This window comes from Lissotriton helveticus, chromosome 3_1, assembly GCF_964261635.1.
Source record: "Lissotriton helveticus chromosome 3_1, aLisHel1.1, whole genome shotgun sequence".
Lineage (NCBI taxonomy): Eukaryota > Metazoa > Chordata > Amphibia > Caudata > Salamandridae > Lissotriton > Lissotriton helveticus.
The window spans coordinates 217274144-217290000 of NC_136061.1; positions in this window are offsets into that span (position 1 = coordinate 217274144).

The following is a 15857-nucleotide window of genomic DNA, read 5'->3' on the forward strand; positions in this document are numbered from 1 at the left end:
AGGATAGTACGTGGCAATCCTATCACAATGCATTGTTACCAATGGTTCTCTGCCCAGGAGAAGAGACCTCAATGAGGACTCAGTTTAATGGCCAAGTGTTCCAGGATGCAGCAGTACAATGCAATGCAGGATTCCGATTACAACCCAGAAAAAACCCACCATTTATTTAAATAACATACACAGTTATCAGATAACTGTTCTGGTATAACACTTGATCCCTCCTACCCTCAGCCACTCCTTCCCTTCAGCTTCCATTTAGTTGCTACTGTTCCTCTTGTAAGCACTCTACCTCGCAATTCTGAACCCTTAAAGTACTGGACCCCTCGTGTGTGTTATCCATAAGAGCCAAATTGTTGTGCAATCCGATCCTGCCCCTACGTCCCGTCTGCCACTCCACTAAACTGCTCAGGTGTGGGTTGACCTGCTTGAACCTGGGGGCTCCAGCAGTGTCTGGGTCATTGCACTCCAGATTACACCAGTCCCTTCTCATCTCTTGTGGCCCGACTCATATGGGCCTCTTCCGCCACTGCCCATTCCAGCAATTCTTTCTACCATACTGCCCGTGTCAGGGGCTGAGGGCCTATCCATTGTAATGCTATGTGCCACTTTGCAGCAGTAAGGCCTAGAACAGTAAAACGTCTGCTCAATCACCGCTTCGGAATCTCTGGGGAGAGGACCAACAGACGCTTATTAACTGTGCTTGGGACATCTCACCCCGATTCACGCTTAAACTGGGTTAGAATCTCAAGACAATAGGAGGCTATGACAAGGCAGTGCCACATCATCTGTAAGAAATCTGCCTCCATGGCCTCGCAGCGAGGGGAGTGCCGGTCCCTGGATGCATATATGGTGTGAAGTCGTTTGAGAGGAAAGTAGGTCATATGCACTATGTTATACAGTATATGTTTGAACCTAGCGCTCACCAACACCCGCATGTATCCAGTCCAGTCCCTGAGGATGATCGGTTCATCACTGAGACACTGCCATGTTTCCTCTATGCTTATTTGCTTTACTTGTCTGTCTGTACGCAGTGCATGATATAGATGAGGTATAAGCCTGCGATCCCCTGCCATTGAAAGCATAGCTACAAGTGTACGTGAGGCAGCAGGCACCTTCGGAACGTCAGCCATAGTTGGAGTGTAATGGCAGTGATTTTTGCATAATGAAGAAATTGACCAGGACCCAAATCAAATGTCTTAGTTGCATCCTGAAGGGTAACATATCGTCCGTCTGGGTAGATGTCTTAAAGCATTATGCACCCCCTTCCTGTCACTTTTCAACTGACCTTATCAGGGGCTTTGAAAACCTTTTTACCTCCCCACCCAGGGTAGTCTAGTGCAAGTGTTTATGGACAACACCACCGCCATGTGGTACTGCAACAAGCAGGGCAGTTTGGAGTTGTGGACCCTTTGTCAGGGGGCCCCCTTTTCTGGACATGGCTGGAACAGCAGGGCATATCCCTAGTCGTTCAATAGCTGGCGGGTTCTCTGAATGCCAGAGCAATAAACTCTGCTGAAGATGCCTAGAGTATCACAAATGGAGTCTCAATCTGGAGGTGGTGGAAGGTCTCTTTCAGCAGTAGGAAGAGCCTTGGTTATATCTGTTCACCACCGACAACAACGCGCAATGTCGGCAGTTCTGCGCGCTGGAGCTTCCAAGGCAGCTCTTGCTCTGAAACGCTTTCATCTCGAGTGAATCTCAGGCCTCCTGTATGCCTTTGTGCCCATACCACCCCTGCCTGGAGTCCTCAAGAAGATCAGGAACTACTGGACCCAAGTCATCCTTGTGGCTCCGAATTGGACACAGAGAGTCTTGTATACTGGGCTGTTGAGCATGGCCATCGGTCTTCTGATCAGGATGCCCCTTCCGGAGGATCTTCTATTGCAGCAGCAGGGGAGGGTTCTCCACCCAAACCTGTCAACGCTCTGCCTTCTTTCATGGAGATTGAGTGGTGAATCAATCAAACAATCAATTAGGATTTGTAGAGCGCAACTGATCACCCTGTGGGATATCCAAGCGCTGAGGGTGAGACGATTAGTCGGAAAGCCAAGTCTGAGTGTTCTCCTGAAGTTAGCGAGGGTGGAGGAGATCCGGAGGTGGAGGGGCAGGTCGTTTCAGGATTTGGCAGTGAGGTAGGAGAAGGATCGTCCCCCTCCACAGGCTTGACAGATAAGTGGGATGTGTATTAGGGCTAGATGGGCTGGGCGGAGTTGGCTGGTGGAAGGTCAGTCGGTGGTTGATGTAAGCTAGTCCTATGTTGTGGAGGGCCTTGAAAGTGTGGGTGAGTAGTTTGAAGTGACATGATGAGGAGCCAGTGGAGGTCTCTGAGGTGGGATGTTATGCATGACCGTCTTGGGAAATCCAGTAGTCTGGCTGCTGTGTTTTGGATGGTCTGGAGTAGTTTCAGTAGTTGGGAGGAGTGAGATGGGGCAGTAATTCTTGAGGTCATTGTTGTCTGCTGCGGGTTTCTTTAGGAGGGGTCTTACTTCTGCGTGTTTCCGGGAAGGTGGCAGGTTTGATTGCCGAGTTGATGATGTGTGTAAGTGGAGGGCCGATCTCTTCCCGTCCTAGGTTGAAGGAGTGGTGTGGGCGGTGGTCTGTTGTTGCGCCTTAGTAAATGGAGGTCATGATTGTCGCAATGTTCTTGGTGTTGAAGGGTGTTCAGTCAGTGAGGTGTTTGTGTGGCATGTCGGCGGAGGTCGTGGGAGGAGTGAGCTCCATCGGTTGAGGGTCGAAATTGCCATAGATGTCTGCTATCTTGTTGTGGATGTAGTTTTGTAGGGTTTAGCAGAGGTCCTGGGTGGGTGGGGTTGTGTTTTTTCGATGGCCGTTGGGGCAGAGTATTCCCTGATGATGTTGAAAAGTTCCTTAGAGCAGTTGTTACTGGTTTTGAGGCATGATCCCAGGGTGACTTTTTTTGGCTTCTTTGAGGGAGCGGTGATAATTCCTGAGGGCAGATTTCAGCGCACAGTGGTCTGTAGAGTTTCTACTGGAGCACTATCATCTCTATTCATTTACATTCTTTTTTAGAGGACAGGCGTTCTGGGGTGAACCAGGTGGCTTGAATATTGGACCAGTCGGTATTGGGTGGATTGATGGGGCCGATTCTGTCTGCGCTGGTGGTGATCCAGTCTGAGACATTTTGGGCTTCCTGGTTCACGTTGTTCATGGTATAAAGGGTAGTGGAGCTGAGGGTGGTAGTCCATTGGGTTTGCGTGACTTTGTTCCAGTTGCGTTGCGCAGTCGTATGTGGTGGTGGTGTGCTGGGGTGTTTCCGCCATGGTGAAATGGACGATACTGTGGTCCAACCAGGTGACACTTCAGAGGTGTGGCTGAAACGGATTCTGTCACTGGTGGTGAAGATTGGGTTGAGGGTGTGTCTGGCGCTGTGGGTGGAGCTGGTAACAATTTGCGTTCTGCCGATCTGGTGCATGTTTTTCAGGAGGCTGGCAGCATGTGAGTCAGTTGGTCCGTCGAGATGGACGTTGAAGTCTCCGAGTAAGAGGTATTGATTTGATTTGAGTTTGGGGTGGTGATGAGTTTGGTGACGTCATTGCAGAATGCTCGACAGGTACCTGGGGGTCTGTAGGCAGAGGATGCCCATTATGGTATTGGCTTTCATATGCATATGGAGGTGTTCCATGATAAGAGTAGAGTCATCCTCCGTGGTGGTGAGTCTGATGGAGTCTTTCTGGATGATATCTATACCTCCTCTGGTTTTGTTGGGGCGGCTTTGTGAATCATTTTGTTGCAGTTGGGAGTAGCGTTGGCTATGTAGGAGCTGAGGCTTACTTGAGTCAGGTTTCGGTGATGAAGACTACAGTAGCAGTGGTGTCCCAAACTTCCTCGACATACTTGTCGAGGGATCTGACAGTGACTAGCATGCAGTTAAGCCAGTACTGGGCTTTGGTGGTGGGGAGAGTCGTCTGTGTGGTTGTGGCAGTGTGGCAAGTCAATATGTAGACATGGCAGGCAAATAGACCTGTTTTCCTGGTGCTTGGGCCCAGCATCCGGTGCTGGGTCTTCTGAGGTTAAGGGATTGGAGTGCTGTGCTGGAGTAGCTGGGTCTCTGACGAGGACCAGAAGTCCTGGCGCTGGGCTGCGGTCCAGGTGCAGACGGGCACAGACAGGCTTGCCTTTGGTGCATCAGCGGTGCAGCGGTGCGGCGCTTTATTAAATAGTCACAGGGATGGGCGGGCAGTGGGCGGGTCCTGGTGGGAGGTGGGAAGGAGGAGTATATCCAGGCAATGCTGAAGCTTCTGTGGTCGCTAGGCAACACTGGTGGGAGAAAGTTGCCTAGTGATCCGATGAATGTGGCGGCTTGCTGAAGATCAGGGTCAAGTCTTAAGGGCAGCGGAGTGCAGGAGATGAAGTTTCTGCTCGGCCCAGAGAGTGGGAGTGCTCTCTGACAGTTAAAAGCCTTTGACCTTCCTCCTGAAGTGTATTATATTATCTTGGTAGCCAGGCCTCCCTCAACCAAGACGCCTGCCATTGGGCAACATTTGTGGCATGGTGTACAGAAAGATATATTGATCCCCTTTCTGCCCCCCTTTCTTAGGTTCTCCTGTTGGTTCTTTTCCTTGCCCAGCAGGGCTCCGCTCTTGGCACTGTTAAGGCATATTTTTCTGCAATCTCTGCTTTTCTTCGGTTCCCTGACCAACCTTCCCTTTTACAAACCCCTAATGTAAATGGGTTTTTGAAAGGTTTGCAACATATGTTTCCTCCCACTCCTTTTGTTATGCCTGAGTGGGACCTTAATCTGTACCTGACGTTCCCGATGTGCACTCCATTTGAGCCCTTGCATAACTGTCTTCTCAAGTTCCTTACCATCACATCAAGATGGCATTCCTGGTGGCAATAACATCTGCCCAAGGTACAGTGAGCTTCAGGCCTTGTCATCCAAGCTTCCTTACGAGAGCATCCTTTCTTCTGAAAGTGGTCATTCCATTTTACATAGGCCAAATCATCACCCTACTTATTTTCTACTCTCGGCCTCATCCCTCCATGGAAGAGGAGCAAATTCACTGTCTTGACCCCAAAAGAGCTTTGTCATTCTACCTTGGCCGCATGAAAGAGTTCCGGGTGAATGACCAACTGTTCGTGGGGTATGTTGGAGTGCAGAAAGGTCAAGCAGTACAGAAGAGGACACTCTCACGATGGATTGTGTGCTGTATTAAAATCTTTTATACATTTGGTAACAAACAACCCCCTGAGGATTTACGTGCTCATTCCAACAGATTTAAAGCTGCAACCATTGCGTTAGCGTGCGGAGTTCTGGTCCTGGACATCTGCCGGGCAGTATCGTGGGTTTCTCAGCACACGTTTACCACACTCTACTGCCTGGACAGTCAGGTTCGTATATATGGGCATTTTGTCTGTCAGTCCTGCAGGACTTCCTCATGTGCGATTGGTCTACTTGAGTATCTATTCAGAGCTAAGGAATCTGGGGCTAGAAGTCTCTATTGGACAAGTTACTTACCTTCGGTAACGCCTTATCAGGTAGAGGATCTATCTAGCTACAGATTCCTTACCGAACCACCTATCCTCCCTGCTCTGCGAACTGATTTCTAGGGACTGGGCTTTTTCCCTTTCATGGCCCTAGTTTTTCGACCCCAGTGGTCAGTGTACTTCTTGGCTCCGTGCTTCTGGCATGGGAAGTCTTGAAAAGTAACTCACGTCAGCATGCCTGGGTGGCCTCCATTTAGGTACCGCGGATGTCACTTCAGGTGCGGATGACGACATGCTGAGCTACACCATCTACTGGCACAAAGGGGGTTCTGCTCACGAAAAAGTTCCAGATCCGGTCCCATTCCGGTGGACAATTCTAAGGTAAGGAATCTGCTGTTTGACAGAGTCTCCACCAGTTAAGGCGTTACTAACAGTAAGTAACTTGTTTTCAGGGCTATCATTTCTCAGCTAAACAAATGAAGAGTCATTTTATCATCATCTTACTTGGATCACGTTCATTTTATCCCGTTCTGTTGCTCCACATCTGATATATCAGTGTGTTCACTTTGTCAGGATTGCTTTTTCTCTCTTTCTTCATTTGGTTTACTTCAACAGTGTTCTATACACTCCTACATTTCTCAAACACCCTTCCCTAATTCAAGGATTCCCAACAATCACTTTCCACCTATTTGTCACTTCTGCCCGTTCCGGCACCACAGTAGGGTAGCGGTGGCATAATAAACCAGCAAGTCGCCTGCTTTAAGAGGTTCTTACACACATGCCATACACAGTTTGACAATTTCCACTATTCTGTTTGGGGGATGCCCTTTACTCACCTACCCTTATTTCCAATGGAAATAGATTGCACACTTTTTTACTTCAAATAAGAATTCTATCTGTGCCTGCACTAATATTGTATCATAATCTCATAATCCGCCGTCCACTAACCCACAACTGTCCCACACGCAATCAACACTTCTCACTTGGGTTTCTCTACATTTTACCATAATATATATATATATATATATATACACACACGCTCCAATTTCCACCAGTGTCGGCGCACTCTTCGGGTGCGGAAAAGGGCTGTGGATGCCGCTACTATTACTGCTCCCACTCCTTCCTTATCACAAAAGAGATTTCCGCACTCTTAAGGGTCTTTCAGCATGATTTTATTCCAGTTTGACCAGCAACGACCGAAGTGGACGCGTTTCGGCGAAATGCATTTTATATGCATTCAAGATAAGTGTAGGTAGGGCAAAAGGAGTGACTGCAGGGTGAGTGAGGTGACCATATGAATTTGGGTGCGGATGTAAGTGCAGAGTGGGACGAATGAATGCATGGTTAGTGATGGGCTTATTTGAGAGATTGCAGATTGAGCAGTGAGGTGGACAGGTGTGTAAAGTATCACATGAGTGCAGGCTGAGTAGTGTGCTCATGTGACTGCAGGGTGAGGTACAGTGTGAACAACACTAGTGTATTGTGAGTGCAGAGTGATCCCTGTGAGTGCCGGGTGAGCGGGTGAATTGTGTGAGGGCATGATGATCAGTGTGAGTGCATTGTGATCAATGTGATTGCAGGGTGAGTGGGAAAGTGAAGGGCGAGAATAAGGAGTGAGTTGTCTGAATGCATATGCAGGTGCATTCCCAGACACAGACAGTGTATGACATGAAGGTGTGTGTATGTGGTGCAAGACTAGGAGAAGTTGAGAGAGAACGTTTGTCAGTGTCTATACATTCAATGGAAATACAGTAATGGCACATCGTGTACTGTACAAAAGCTGAACAAAAATACCCAAGGCCTCTGGAATTCTGCAGCAGAGGAAAGCACCAAATTATGCAGCAGTGTTGGCTAAATTATGAAACAAGAATAGGCGAATTATGTGGGATAATACAGCACATACTTTCATAGTTACATCATTCTTTTATAATTTTTTATACATGGTAATCCTGTCTGCGCAAATATTTCACCTCCTTAAGACCGGTATAGAAACCAAATACAGATGTAAGCAACTGAAAGATGCCCAGCCAACCTTTGTGAAGGGCCTTGCATGCACGCAAACACATATCTCAGGGAACTTTTGATCTTTTGATTTGTTTAAGCTAGAAGCTATTTTATTTGGTTTAAATCTACAGATTTCTGTTTCAGATGATGGATTATGTGGCAAATCCATAATTATGCAAATATGAAACATAATTCAAGTGGCCCTGGTAATACCTTATACTTGTGATGCTGCAATGTGCCATGTGCTTAGGAACAAGCAGACCTTCTACTCTGTAGCACAACATGGTTTCACATTAAAAGAATGGAAGAGTATAGGAAAATATGTATGCTACCCTGAAAACTATGGTAAGAGCTATTCCTTCTGCTGCAAATGGTGGTGGGTTATGTAAAGCAGGGACTACTGGATGAGGCTGAAAAACAGGTAGGCTTTAGCGCTGTTTGCTCCCAGTGTGACAATCATTTTGTCAGCCCCCAACTGACGACCTTCTCCATGAATTCCCTTACTACCATCCTCCAACAGTACCCTTCACATCTCCAAAGCTTCTCTCTGGCAAACATGTATCTTTTTATAGGTCTACTCATTGTTCATTCACACTCAGTTCTGTGATCATGGTACATGTCAGTCACGCGTTCTTTGCAGCAGGCACATGAACCCATTGAGGGTTCCAGCAAGAGCATTAATCACTGTCATTATATAGACATTGTTAATGTTGCCTCCAGACTGAGGACCACCCAAAGAAACTAGCAGCACCTGCTTTCAAACTCAAAAGTTATTGTAAAAACACAGTGACCCTACCCCACACACCTCACAAGGTCAGTGCAAGGTGTGACTGCACTAACGTCCTAAAGCTGTCTCTGATTTAACTCACACACTGCAACGGCATTAATCCATCCTGTGTTATGTAAAACAAAGAAAACATTAAAAAATCAGCTGTGAGCTTTTGAATTACAGCACTATTCACCAACGTCTTTGTGCTGGTCAGTACATGGAACCGGCTTCCAGTCCTATGGGAAAAAGTAACAATTTAATTATTTTATTGTTAGCAGCTTCGACCCGAGAGAGGCATTTGTACAGCACACTTTCACAAATTTAAGTGAAAAGCAGCCCCAACCTACATTGTGAACAGGCTTCAGGCCCCCCACCCTCCCTGTCCCCCTCCTGACCCCCCCCCCCACCCGTCGAGTGGGTCTTCCCGCTCTGAGACGCTTCCCGGGCACACAAACAGCCACTGCCAAGTACTTCACAGGTCTTTAAAAGACCATTTGCTTGATAATGAGGCTTTGTTGTTTTTCACCCCTTCTTAGAGCCCCTGCATCTCCACTTTGCCTATTGCTGCCAACATATTTATGAGTACCCCCCTCCCCACAAATTTGGTTGTAGTTGCGCCTCGGATTGTGAACATGGGCCTACAATTCTCATTGTTTCCTGTAACATGCCCGAACACCTGCATGTTACAATCAGTGCAGACTTACCGAAATGTCAGGTAAATATTCCTTGTGAACCAGGGCGCCACTGACACTTAAAGCAAAAACGGCATGTATAACTGCTGCCTACTCCAGGCTGTGTTAAGGCATTCCACAGGCCAATGGCAAGAGTAAACTAAAAGTCATGCCTGTGCCGTAATTCCACTGCGCTTCAATTAAGAAAAGACCACACCTTTCACAGTGCTCAAATGTAAACGCCGTGGCTGGTGCACTTTAATCAACTACGTGCGCGCTATGCAAAAGTCTGTGCACGCTGGTTAAATGCACTGTGCGCGCACGCTCATGCGCGCAGGTTACAGGGAACGATGGTCGCAAACCCTCCGATTGGGAAGGAAACTGGGTTTGCCACTGCAAAAAACATTTTACATGCGTACAAAACCAATTTTACGACTCAGAAAAATAATTCCAAACAGCAAAATTATTTTGGAAAAGATAACAGTTTTGCAATTTGTAAGGGGTGTGAAATCATGAGTCTGTATCATATGTATCAATGGTTTGTGTCCGTAATTCTGGTTGCAAAACATTGATCAGTTACCGGCTCCCAATTTGGGATAGTAACTCATTCGCAAAGAGAAAGGAGTCCCCTTGAGACCTCTTCTGCTTTTAGAATCCGAGTGGCAATTTCTGGGCGAGGAGGCAGTGATCCAGGTCCACTGCTGACTTGAACTGAAGTTTAAAAAAAAAAAGATTTTTTCAAACATCCTAGTTTTCTTTAAGGAAATTGTCCTCCTTTACAAAAAACAAAAGCACTTTCCATTTTGAATTGCAGTGACAGGGATGGTGGTCTGCAGTCCCTTACGGACTACCATTCCTATCATTACAGCCAATTGGATGGGGTCACAAATTGCGACTTAAACATGTTGTTCTGTGACCCCGCACGATTCCTTATTTTACAAATCATACAAATCAACCCATTGGCGCACAAAGGACTTTTCAAAATAGAATACTGGTTGCAAAAAGTCGGTGCACTGGTTTTGACCAGTATGTTAGTACATTTGGCCCCAAGTTCTGATTTGATATGCAATGCAAGGCCACTGGAATTTTGTAGTTCAGCAGCACTTTCTCCATAATTATGGATTTGCTGCTCTTTCCACATAATCCATGATTTTCTAAACATTTGTAGGTCTCAATCAAATAGATCAAAAGTTACTAAAACGCTATCACAGTATTGCTGCGCAGTGGCAGGCCTTTTGTCGCACAGAGAGAGGCCATCTTTTATTTATTTATTTATTTATAACGTTTTATATAGCCAGAATTGATCCCAGATGCTGATTGTATTGTTTAGGTGTTGAACTGATATTAATGAAGTGAAACCTTTGCCATTACAATGCCAACACGTAAAAATGGCCAAATAGCAAAGTGATACCGCTTCAAAATATGAGGCACTACTCTGCATATTTATTTATTTGAGAGTTTTATATGGCGCTAGCTAGACCCAAGGGTTTCAGAGCGATTTACAATAGTAAATGTTCAAAGATAACAAGTCTAGACAGAGCACCTAATTTGCCATTTCTTGTTGCATGATTTAGTCAACCCTGCAGCATAATGTGGTCTTCCCTGTTGTGTAATTCCAGTGACCTTGCATAAGAAACCATTAGAAAATGTCGACTTAATAAAGCAAGAATAAGCCCAGATCCGTTTTAAAGTGTAAATCCCCTCGAAATCCTAAAAACCTGAGAGGACAAAATCAAAGCCCCAGCCTGAGAAAGGGGCAATACATATGTAGTCCTCTGCTAAGGGCTTAAGCAGAGCTTACATGGTGAGGGCTGAGGCTACAGGCCTCAAGCAGAGGCAGAGCGCCCTCGCCCATCTTCTCCTAAACTTAGTTCGTTTGTAGCGTAGGCTGGACTCTTTATAGTCTTGACAGTTCATCAGAATGCACCTCATGATTACCTCAGGCGTGCTTCATTATTCAGTTGTTGATATGAGTAGACGTTTTATACATGATCAACATTTAATATTTGTTCTACAAATACACACACACTTGTGCCCACCCTGCTTCATGGCCCACCATCCCACCCTGCCTTGGGTGCTGATAACATGGTTTCTGCCAGGGCTGGCTGAAGGGGCAGTGCAGCCGCACTGGGCACTGACCAGTGGAGGGGGGCGCTGACCTCCGGGGGCGAGCTGTGTTTAGCAAAAACTTATGATTGGAGAGATGAGGGGCACTTTTGTCTAGTGGCAGTGAGAGAATCCAAGGAGGTGGTCATGAGGAGTGTGTGGGGTGGCAAAGATGATTGTCGCACCAGGCGCCACCAACGCTAAAGCTGGCCCTGCTTCCACAGTGGTTCACGTTAATTTGTGACAATGCTCTGGCTGCATGCAGTCTGCAACAGAGAAAGCATGGCAGCGGTTACACAAAAGCACCAACTACTCTCCAAATGTAATCTGTAAGTAGTGCCATCCTGCCCAGGGCACAGGGTCTGCTCTATGCATGGGCATTGTGGGCACCTGCACAGGGCCATCCTCTTGCTCAAAATCAGGGAGCCCCGCACCAGAGCTCTGGCTTTAAAAATATTTCAGTGTTACGAGGCCCAGGGATCAGCAAGCGGTGGTGCAGTGCTGCAATGCCCAAGGGATGTGAGATGTCATCTCATTAGTACCAATATACCACCCAAATCTAGCAATAAGCAATAGAAAGATTACCAGTTGACCTTTGTGAAGGGTATTTCACTACGCTGCAATATGTGTTGCTACATTTTTTAGTAACCGTTGATCCATCTGAGCTAGAATAAGCAACAAAGTAAGAGGTTGGAGAAAAAGTTAAAATATCTTTGCACTAGTGTGTGCTGCTAAGTCTGTTGAGCATTTTGCAAAAGTTTCCTATTCGCTATCTCTTTATTTTCCATGTAAAAAATATAAAATAAATTGTCTTAGTTTAGAGATGCATGTGTCACCCTTCACAAAGCGTTGTGATTTTGTACCTTCCTCAATCTGTCTGCTGAATTTCCACTTGCTCTGTGTATACTCTGTTACTCCTCTTGACCCATCTTTTAAATCTCGCCCCGTGGGACCTTTTCCTGCTCATAAGATCATAGCTGTTGCTCTGACCTCCCTTACAATATCTTGCTACCCTATCATCTGTACCAATGTAAACAAGCATTTACAATGCAACGGTTTCGCCTTTGGAGAAGTTAGAGCTATTGGCATTGTAAATGACAAAATTTGTATTCATGTGTTGGTTTTGAAAACAGATAAATAAATGGCATTGTCATTTACATTGCCAATAGCTTAATATCTCGCAAATGTGAGAACTATTGTACCCTACGGACAAGCTCAGCAGACCACACACACACACACACACACACACACACACACACACACACACACACACACACACACACACACACACACACACACACACACACACACACACACACACACACACACACACACACACACACACACACACACACACACACACACACACACACACACACACACACACACACACACACACACACACACACACACACACACACACACACACACACACACACACACACACACACACACACACACACACACACACACACACACACACACACACACACACACACACACACACACACACACACACACACACACACACACACACACACACACACACACACACACACACACACACACACACACACACACACACACACACACACACACACACACACACACACACACACACACACACACACACACACACACACACACACACACACACACACACACACACACACACACACACACACACACACACACACACACACACACACACACACACACACACACACACACACACACACACACACACACACACACACACACACACACACACACACACACACACACACACACACACACACACACACACACACACACACACACACACACACACACACACACACACACACACACACACACACACACCACACACACCCACCCCCCACACACACACCCCACACACACACCCCACACACACACCACACACCACACACCCCACACACACCACACACACCACACACACCACACACACCACACACACCACACACACCACACACACCACACACACCACACACACCACACACACCACACACCACACACACCACACACCACACACCACACACACACCCCACACACCCCACACACACCCACCCCCCCCCTAAAATCAAAAGATTAAAAAATCCCTCTCCTACCAGCAGAGGGCGGCCCTGACCGCAGAGTAAAACAAGGTGCTCAGTAAAGAGTCGAACTACTTCCGCTTGCGTTGTTATTCAGGCTCAAAACACACTATCATAGGCACGAGCAGTTTCTCGGACCAATGATCATCGCCAATAGTTTTTATACACCAATCCCAGTCAACGTCGCAATGTGTGGGGACTACTAGCAAATGAATAGCTGTAACAGACACAAACAGAACAAGGTCAATTTGAGATTCGGGCATGTTTTTCGCCCTCTCCCCTTCCCATTGGCTGTAAGGTAAAATTCCAGCCAATGGGAAGAGGAGAGGGCGGGACTTAAAAAAAGACCCAGAAACGCCCCCGAATCGCGTCAAGGCGGGCCCTAAACTGAGTGACGCTCCTCTCCTCCAATGGCTGGCCAGCATTTACGAGGCCAGCCAATGGAGAAGAGGGGCGTGTTCAGGCCCCCATACTACACACATAAGATTTCGGCTCCGCCCACTGCTTACGCAGTGCGACGGTAGCCGAAACCTAAAAAGAAATAAAATAGCTATGGTTGTTGCTCTGCTCAAAAGAAACCTTCAGCAAGCTCAACATTTCTCATCATCTTCTGACATTGCTTTGCTACCTTTTTCTATAATTTCTCACAATATTTTTAGGTATACAGAATATAGCAAAAGTATATTGTGAGACCTTTACTTTGGGTCAGGGGCAATAGGTTTTCTCTGAAGGATACTATCGTTTTATTATTGCTGTTTCAGAACTATTTAATTTGGTTAATAGATATTCCTTTTAGAAACTTGTCTCTTCAAAAGTGACAATATCAAGCTGTTAGAGCTTACTTCCAAGAGGTAATAAAGGTATTGGAACTCCGATACAGTACTCGATTAGCACCGTATTCAACCAGCATGTCTTTTTAAACGGACAGATTTAGAGTAGGTGGTTGTGGAATAAAACACCCAAAAATGTATTCTGTGACTAATTGCCCCCCCCCCCCAATACCCAAAAAGCATCTTACAATGTCTCCGTGTGTGCAAAGTGTTCTGGGAAGTGATAATGGACAGTAGCCCATCTTGCAAGACTTAATCGATGTGAGGCCTATGGAAGGAGCTAGGCTGAGTTAGGAAAGGCAAAAAATCCACAATTAACTGGAGCGCCTATGGCAGGGCCAGTTGGCGAGATTGGTTTTATATTACTGTAGATAAACTGGGCCCCTTAATAATAATAATACCAGCATTTGTTGAGCACACAGCTACCTCAAGCGAGGTGTCCCGTTGCTGGGGGCCATCGGGAAGATTAAGCGAGCTATTGCCCAGAGTCACAAGGTGCTGGGCTAACCTGCTGCCGGCGCAAGGAATCGTACCAAAAGCAAGCATCCTGGGACTGGTTTCAGGGTATCACTCCTCATCGGCCAGACTAGTTGACTCCAGTGATAGGGTGAGCATTGGACCCACGTCTGGGCATACCCTTCCACCTTAAGGCGACAAATGCAAAAAGAACAATTGATGGACGTAATGCTGGGTCTACACTGGGGTGACATGGTGAGCAAAAGAACGATTAATTTAACCCAGATCTCTTGACTGGGGGTGAATGCTTGATTTGTTCCGCATTCTGTCCATCATTTGTGTGCCTTTTGCTTTCTCCTCCTAATTGTTCCAGGTATCCTCAGATGTGGATCTGGGGCTCACAGTGCCACTGGATTCAAGGTAGCCTGGCTAATGAGGGGCGATACCCTTAAACTGGTCCCAGGATGCTTGTTTCCAGCCCAGGGAGGCCATGGCTTGGCAGCTAGGGCAGGACTGTTCCCATGAGGAGCAGGGTCGAGACTGATTTGCATATGGCTGGGTCTACACTGAGTGGCATCGTGAGCAAAAGAACAATGGATTTAACCCAGATCTCTTGACTTGGGGTGAATGTTTGATTTGTTCCGCATTCCGTCCATCATTTGTGTGCCTTTTAGTGAACATGTGCTTTGCACTACTCACAGCTGTCACTGGCTACGTTTGCTGATGTTTTAGGGTGTGCCCATTTAACACTTCCGATAATCGGGGGTGCGTGACCCAAAGCTATTTAATCAAGATTGAATCTCATAGCGAACTTGGCATAAGACGTAATATAAGTCTGGCCACTAACGCCCGAGTCAGGAAAAAAAGGTAAAACATTTCCCAAGAGCTATTTTAAAGATAAGATTAGTGTCAGCCTGGGCAGGCCTTTCCTTTTACACAACAAATCGCTCCAAATCACACCAGGAACAACGTGTTCTATTGCCATACATGAAAACACACAGAGAGATCTATTTTCCTTATATTTTTGTCCTCCTGTTGCCTCAAATGAGCATACACCCAAGCTATTATTGCTTACAATACTCACAGATGGTTTTAGTAAGGGGCCAATACTCTCCTTGTGATACCCAAGGGCCATTATTCTGAGTTCAGCAATGGAAGTATAATCATTGGACATTATTTCATTTATGTGGGTGTCCCAGATGGAGAAGCTGCGTGGGTGGCTCTCTTTACCCTCAGTTTTTTTATCAACCCCATAAACGTAGGTCACTGATCTTCATCAATTCACCCATATAGGGGGCCCTGATTGGGACCATGTCCTGCATATCTCCCTCCTTTGCCAGGAGGATCAGGAGGAACTATAACTTGGGTCGAGCCCCACTTGACCGCTTCCCCAACACCCCAAACAGTATCAACTTTAGGAATGTCTTCACTGCCTGCCTTAAATTGCCTGAAATAGTCT